Source organism: Bos indicus x Bos taurus, chromosome 12 (assembly GCF_003369695.1).
Source record: "Bos indicus x Bos taurus breed Angus x Brahman F1 hybrid chromosome 12, Bos_hybrid_MaternalHap_v2.0, whole genome shotgun sequence".
NCBI classification, from domain to species: Eukaryota; Metazoa; Chordata; class Mammalia; order Artiodactyla; family Bovidae; genus Bos; species Bos indicus x Bos taurus.
The window spans coordinates 47111952-47120555 of record NC_040087.1 but is presented as its reverse complement, the minus strand read 5'-3'; positions in this window follow the sequence as shown (position 1 = coordinate 47120555).

The window sequence follows — 8604 nt, the reverse complement described above, 5'->3', positions numbered from 1 at the left end:
ACATTTTAACCATTTGTACAGTTCGGTGACATTAAGAATATTCACTTTTAACACCTGCCTCAACAATAGAGCCCAAATCTTTTTAGTCATGGTTTAAGTGACAGTTGGGATCTCTGTTAGGAAACTTTGGGCTGAATTGTGTTTCCCTAAATCCGGTGTTGAAACAGTAACCTCCAGTTACTCTAGAGTGTGATTATATTTAGGGTTCAGTTCAGTTCAGTCACTCAGTCGTGTCCGACTCTTTGCGACCCCATGAATTGCAGCACACCAGGCCTCCCTGTCCATCACCAACTTCCAGAGTTCACTCAAACTCATGTCCACTGAGTCGGTGATGCTATCCAGCCATCTCATCCTCTGTCGTCCCCTTCTCCTCCTGCCCCCAGTATTAGGGTAAGGGCCTTGAAAGAGGTGAGTAAGTTAAACATGGGTCTTTAGGGTGAGAACTAACCCAAGCTGACTGCTAATCTTGTACGGACACACACTGACACCAGGGCTGCGTGTGCACAGAAAAAACCCTGTGAGGATACATGGAGAAGGCGGCCGTCTACCAGCCAAGGAAAGGGGCTTAAGACAACAAGCCACCCAACAACTTTATCTTGAACTCCCAACCTTCAGAACTGTGAGGAAATGTCTGTTTAAGCCACCCAGTCGGTCGTACTTTTCTATGGCAACTGTAACAGACTAATAAAGGAACAAATATAAAAGTGCCTGTTATCGACAAACCATTGTAGTCAATCTAAAGCAAAGCTAAACAAACTGGAAAGATAAAATATGCTTCTTTTTTTTTTTTTTTAAGCAAAGCCTTGATGGCTGCCTTATCCCATGTTGGTGAACGTGTTGAGTCCTGCTTAGGAACTCAGCTGAAAATAGCCAGCCATCTGAGAAACCTGAATCCGAAAGAATCATTTTGGTTGGTGATAGTTCCCAGTACATAGTCCCTGTGGTTTTAAAGACTGGTACGATTTAACATCATTTAAATTAAGAGGAATCTTTGGGAAAGGGCTTTTATGAGACAGAAATGTGTATTTCACTAATACTGAGACCCATATAAAGGAATAGAAATTGTTGAACCATTTATATGCAGGCAGGTTGAAGAGTCAAGTGGACAGTATTGCTGAGAAACCAAGATGGTAACCCACTGGATAAAGACCTCGCAGAAAAAAATAGATGAACAAAAGTGCTTTGATATTTACCAGTGGAAAGTATATTTACACAAACTCCATGCAAATGGAGTTGGGTTTTATTTGCATAACAAGTAGAAGATGGATTTGCTTTTCTAAAGACTTCATCACTTGAATCACTGCTGTGCTTAGTGGCTCAGTAGTGTCTGACTCTTGTGACCCTATGAACGGTAGCCCGCCAGGCTCCTCTGTCCATGGGGATTCTCCAGGCAAGAATACTGGAGTGGGTTGCCATGCCTTGCTCCAGGGGATCTTCCCAACCCAGGGATGGAACCCAGGTCTACCTGCCGCATTGCAAGTGGATCCTTTAATGTCTGAGCCACCAGGGAAGCCCAAGAATACTGGAGTGGGTAGCCTATCCCTTCTCCAAGGGATCTTGCTGACCCAGGAATTGAACTGGAGTCTCCTGCATTGCCTGGAGAAGGCAATGGCACCCCACTCCAGTACTCCTGCCTGGAAAATCCCATGGACGGAGGAGCCTGGTAGGCTGCAGTCCATGGGGTCGCTAAGAGTCGGACAGGACTGAGCGACTTCACTTTCACTTTTCAGTTTCATGCATTGGAGAAGGAAATGGCAACCCACTCCAGTGTTCTTGCCTGGAGAATCACAGGGACGGGTGGGCTGCCGTCTCTGGGGTCGCACAGAGTCAGACACGACTGAAGTGACTTAGCAGCAGCAGCAGCAGCTCCTGCATTGCCAGTGAATTCTTTACCAGTTGAGCTACCGGGAAGCCTGAAACATTTTAAAATGTAAAATAATTTCTATATGTATTTCCCTGGTGGCTCAGATGGTAAACAGTCTGCCTGCAGTGCAGGAGATCTGGGTTCAATCCCTGAATCGGGAAGATTCCCTGAAATAGGAAATAGCAACCCACTCCAGTATTCTTGCCTAGAAAATTCCATGGACATAGTCTGCCAGGCTACAGTCCAGAGGATCAAAAAGAGTCTGACACACTGAATGACTAACACGTTTCAAAAAGCAGATACTACTTTTACATAAATTGCTCAGAAGAGGAAATCATTGAGATAAAGAACAGGAGAGAACAGGATTTGTAAGCCAGGGGAGAATGCAGGTAGTCTAGAAAAAGATCTTATTTGTACATTTTTGGTGTAAACTAGTTAGCTGGTAATCTCCTTGAGTAAGCTGAATATAAAGATAGCAAAAGCTTGAGGAGTTTCCAGAAAACCGTGAGCCCCCTCCATCAGCACATCCACCTTGCTGAGGTCAGGTCCACACCACTTCCCTCATGGGGTGTCTTACTTGGGATACATTGATAAGTCAAACTACACGAAGTTTCCATGGAATTTTAAATTTAAGGACATTCCTAATACTTGTGCAGAAAGAAAGCAAACACTAAGCAATAAAGTGTCAGAAAAGAACCTAGTGTGGTGGTGTAGGCACAGAAGGTGAATCCATAGAAGTAGGTTATTCTTACTGAAATGGAAAGTTATTTAGGTGGGGTAGGAGTGGACTAGAAAGACAGGATGAACCAGATTATGAATCATCCCTGAATTTACATCCCCGAACAACTTCCATCTTCATTCCATAGGCATCAGAGAAAGGAAGAGACAGGGTGAACTGTTAAGGGATTTGCAAGTGAAGTGCAGGATGAGACCAGAAGCAGGCTCTGGTTAGGAGGCTGTGACAACAGACAGTAACAGGCCTAAGGCTCAAGTCGGTAGATTCAAGAGACAATAAAGAAAGACACATGAAATGTAGTGGCACGTGAGGAGGAATATAGAAAAGAAAGGAACTGAATTCTCCCCTATCACCCACCCAGGGATCAAACCCTTGCCCACTGCAGTGGAGGTGCAGAGTTTTAACCACTGGACCACCAGGGAATTCCCAGTGATTGAGTTTTTAACCTGAGCAGCAAAGAGAATGATTTATCAATAAATGAAAATCAGGGAATCTAATTTTTCCAGAAAAATGAGTTTTATTTTAGGAATATCATATTGAATGTATGTATTAAATCTCATCCTTGCCTACCTCCCAATCCCATACTGATACCTTTTTTTTCCTATTGCATTTATCAATCTAATGCAATTTACTTAGTTATAATATTTACTGACTACTCTCTTCTACCTGAAGAAGCTCCACAAGGGCAGAGATTTGGGGGGTTCTGTTCAGTGATATATCTCAAGCATCTTGAACTGGTACATAGTAAGTGCTCAATAAACGTATTAGCTGAAAGCATTGGTAGACACAGCACCCAAGAAACAATATCCACCATGTGCTTGAAAAATAATGACTAACACACATGGAGAACCTGTTCCATGTAAAACATTGTTTGATGCTTGACTTGTCTCAAATTGTTACTGTAGGAGATTGCATCATCCCATCATTGCAGGTAGGGGCTTTCCAGATGGCGCTAGTTGCAAAGAACCTGCCTGCCAGTGCAGGAGACCTAAGAGACACACGTTCAATCCCTGAGTCAGGAAGATCCCCTGGAGGACATGACAACCCACTCCAGTATTCTTGTCTGGAGAATCACCATGGACAGAGGAGCTTGGTGGGTTACAGTCCATGGAATCGTAAAAGTTGGACACGACTTAGCAACTAAACCACCACCACCATATCATTGCAGGTAAGGAAACTGAGGCACAAATGGTAAAGAAACAGCTTATTCAGGAAAATGACAGAGCCAGGATTCCAACCCAGCTGAACTGACTAGAGAGCCCACACACCATGTCCCTCTCACTATCCATCACCATCTTGGGTGAAGAGACAACACGGGAGGAGCTGAAAGAGGCTGGAAATCAGATGCCTGACAGTATTAGCTGAAACGAGAAGCAGATGCTGAGAATATAACAAAAGACTAATGATAGTTGCTTACCTTCTCCAGGGTTCTTTTCCTAAGCAGCATGCTATTGATGATGCTAATGGGCTTGTGAACTTTCGTGACATCTTTGCAGATCTACATTATTGACTTTCAATAACAGGTTAAAAACATTCATTTTTTCAGAAATACTGTCCTTGGAAATCCCATTTTTAACAATAACAACAACAAAAATCTCTTAGGAAATTCACTATTGAGCTTGTATACACCAGGTATTTTAAGTGTGTAAAAGAAAAAGTACATTTGACAGCCCTATATAGAAGCCTCAGGAAGTCTACCTCTTAACTAATAATGCTTTGTCTGTTAGAATAGAGCAGAAAACTGGGGTCTCTTGTGGGTCGCAAGGAACTGAATGGAAATTCTGGTGTGTTACATCAGAAGTGGTCACATTATCACCTCCAGCTACTGAAAACAATAGATCGCCAGAGGCACACTTGTAAAGTTACCTCCAACCCTTTGAAGAGATTGTTCTGGTAATTCTGTTTTCAAGAGCGAATGTTAGAAAACTATTTCACATGTTAAATATTTTAGACAATCCACTTGCTCTCCTATCAGTAAAAGTCCTTTTTGTTGTAACAGCTACAGCTTATACTTGAATATGCTTATCGATATATGTTGAAATACCTAAATAAACTAATGTACATTTTTTAAAAACAAATATGAAATATCTAATTCTCATTGAAGCTGAAAGTCCCAGTTGTCCAAATAATTTAAATAACCACCCACTTCTATTTCACACCTTTTTAGCACCAGAAGAAAACTGAAACTATGTGACTGCTCCAGAAGGAAACAATTTCCATTTTCTTTCATTCTAGCTTGTATGTGTAGTCAAAAGATGTCTGAAGCCCCCCCAGGAAAACAACAGTGAAATTGACAGGTGAGGAGATCACTGTATATTTTAAAAGGTAAATGATCCAACAAGGATAAATGGTATAGCACAGGGAACTACATTCAATATGTTGTAATAACCTATAATGGAAATGAATCTGAAAAATAATACATCTATATCTATATAAAACTGAACCACTTTGTACACCTGAAACAATGTAAATCAGCTATATTCAATTTTTTTGAAAAAAGGTAAATGATCATGTTTCAGCAATTCAGTAAACTGGTATGTTATGGACACAATTACACCTCTTTTGGCCTGTTATTGTTTTTGTTCAATCACTGTGTCCGACTCTTTGCAAGCCCATGGACTGCAGCACACCAGGCTTCCCTGTCCTTCACAACCTCCCAGATTTTGCTCAAATTCAGGTCCATTGAGTTGGCAATGCCATCTCATCCTCTGCCTCTTCTCGTTTTGCCTTCAATCTTTCCCAGCATCAGAGTCTTTTCCAAGGAGTTGGCTCTTGGCATCAGGTGGCCAAAATATTGGAGCTTCAGCATCCATCCTTCCAATAAATATTCAAGGTTGATTTCCTTTAGAATTAACAGGTTTGATTTCCTTGCAGTCCAGTGGACACAAAACTCTTAACGGACACTCTTCTCTAGCACCACAATTCAAAAGCTTCAGTTCTTCGGTGCTCACCGTTCTTTATGGTCCAACTCTCACGTCAATACACGACTACTGGAAAAATTATAGCTTTGACTAAATGGACTTTTGTCATCAAAGTGATGCCTCTGCTTTTTAATATGCTGTCTAGGTTTGTCACAGCTTTCCTTCCATGGAGCAAGCATCTTTTAATTTCATGGCTGCAGTCATCATCAGCAATAATTTTGGAACCCAAGAAGATAAAATTTGCCACTGCTTCCACTTTTTCCTCTTCTATTTGCCATGAAGTAATGAGACCAGATGCTATGATCTTAGTTTTTTGAATGTTGAGTTTTAAGCCAGCTGAAAAGCCAATGAAAACACTCTCCCCTTTCACCCACATCAAGAGACTCTTTAGTTCCTCTTCATTTTCTGCCATTAGAGTGGTATCATCTGCATATCTGAGGTTACTGATCTTTCTCCCGGTAATCTTGATTCCAGCTTGTGATTCATCCAGTCTGGCATTTTGCATGATGTACTCTGCATATAAGTTAAATAAGCAGGGTGACAATATACAGCCTTGATGTACTCTTTTCCCAGTTTTGAACCAGTTTGTTGTTTCATGTCTGGTTCTAATTGTTGCTTCTTGACCTGCATATGGGTTTATCAGGAGACAAGTAAGGTGGTCTGGTATTCCCATCTCTTTAAGAATTTTCCACACTTTGTTGTGATCCACACAGTCAAAGGCTTGAGTGTAGTCCATGAAGCAGAAGTAGATGGTTTTTTGGAATTCCCTTGCTTTCTCTATGATCCAATGAATATTGGCAATTTGATTTCTGGTTCTTCTGCTTTTTCTAAATCCAGATTGTACATCTGGAAGTTCTCGGTTCACGTACTGCTGAGGCCTAACTTGAAGGATTTTGAACATAACCTTACTAGTATGAGAAAAGAGTGTAACTGTAGGGTAGTTTGAACATTCTTTGGCATTCCCTTTTTTTGAAATCAGAATGAAAACTGACCTTTTCCAGTTTTCCAGTCCTGTGGCTGCTGCTGGGTTTTCCAAACTTGCTGACATATTGAATGCAGCACTTTAACAGCCTCATCTTTTAGGATTTAAATAGCTCAGCTGGAATTCCATCACCTCCACTAGCTTTGTTCATAGTGATGCTTCCTATGGCCAACTTGACTTCACACTCTAAGATGTCTGGCTCTAGGTGAGTGACCACACCATCACAGTTATCTGGGTCATTAAGACTCTCTGGGCCTAAATGAATTTCAATTGTATCATGTGAGTTTTAGCCTAGAATCCACCAAGCCATGCCCCCAAATTCTAGATTTCCTAGGGAAGGAATTCCCAAGACCAGTACCATCCATAGCCTTTTAGGAACTGGGTCACACAGCATGAGGTAAGTGATAGGTGACTGAGTGAAGCTTCATCTGTATTTACAGCCGCTCCTCATTGCTCACATTACTGCCTGAGCTCTGCCTCCTGTCAGATCAGCAACAACATAATAAACATAATGTGCCATCTCTATCTGAAAAAATTGGCTGAGAAAACCAATCCCCAGCACCAAAAAGTTGGGGATTGCTGTCCTAGGGCATCTTCATGATTTTTACCACATGTATACACCACTGAGCTATTATTTATAACCTTTTTTCAAGTAGCCTAGCCTAAAATAATCTACATATGTTGACTTTTAAAATAAAGATTTACATGACTACAAAAAGGAAAAGCAGCCTCATTTGCCCTAGCTAGAAAGCAGCTATAAAAATAATTATAATGAAGAATAAACATAGACTTACATCTTAGTTGGGTATTGTCCTTAAAAGCAAAGGTACTGAGACCTAATGTTTCTGTGAAAGAAGATAAACAAGTCTTAGAGACAGAGAACTGAGTTATTAAAAAGATGAAAAGAGTTGAAAAAAATGTTCTTTACTATGGCGCATATTGCATTTGAAACATACTGTCCTATGTACCACCCCCTTTGACACCCATCCTACATTTTGGAAAGCCAGTATCCTAGGTAATCCCCAAGACTCCTTTTGTCTCTAGTTATAGTTTATCAGAAAGCTTAAGCTTTGGGGTTAGACAGGCATGAGTTCCATATGCATTATTCAACCTTCGGTTTCCTTATCTATTGGATAAGGATAATAATATATAGTTCACGTCACTACGAAGTGGGCATACATACACATAAAACCCATAGCATACCATCTGGCACATTGTAGGAGTTTCATAAAAATTAATCTTCATGTTACATTTTACATTAATTGGACTTGTTTAGCAATCTAATTTCAGGAGCTGTTACTGAGTCCTACTTGCCACAGGACAGGCCAAGAAGTTGAGAGAAAAGGTGTTGGAACCAGGAATAACAACTTTATTCAAAAAAGTCAACAGACCAAGAAGATAGTGGACTAATATCCTAGAGAACCACCTTACCCAAATCAGAATTTGGCTTCTTTCGCACTAATAAGGTGGTTTCCCAGGGGGCGATGGTGGTAAACAATCCACCTGCCAATGCAGGAGATGCAAGAGATGAGGGTTCAATCTCTGGGTCGGGAAGACTCCCCGGAGTAGGAAATGGAACCCACTCCAGTATTCTTGCCTGGAGAATCCCATGGACAGAGGAGCCTGGTGAAATCCATGGGGCTGCCAAGAATCAGACAGGACCTAGTACAGCATAATAACAGGGTAGGGCGTGTGGTTGGTTGATGCAAACTTCTTGATCTCAGGTCACAATGTTCCTGTAAACCTCTAACAAGACAAGTGTTATGCTCTGTCCTGCAACTTTTTATCTCCGTACGGAATGGGAAAGTGTTTTACCTTTAAAGGTCAGAGCCTTGAGAATGGGCTATTCTGTGTAGGTAACATTCAAGCCATAGGCAACATTCTTGTGTGTGTGTGTTTAGTCCCTTAGATATGTCCAACTCTTTGCAACGCTTTGGACTGTACATTCTTCACTGGAAGCAAAATCAATAGAATACAAAGGTTACAGGAAAAGAAACAGATATTATACAGATATTATATGGAGTCAGATTTGTTCCTCTGTATTACAGAGTGGCTCAGTGTTTCTGAATACACAAATTCAAAGTACATTTTTTTCCTCACC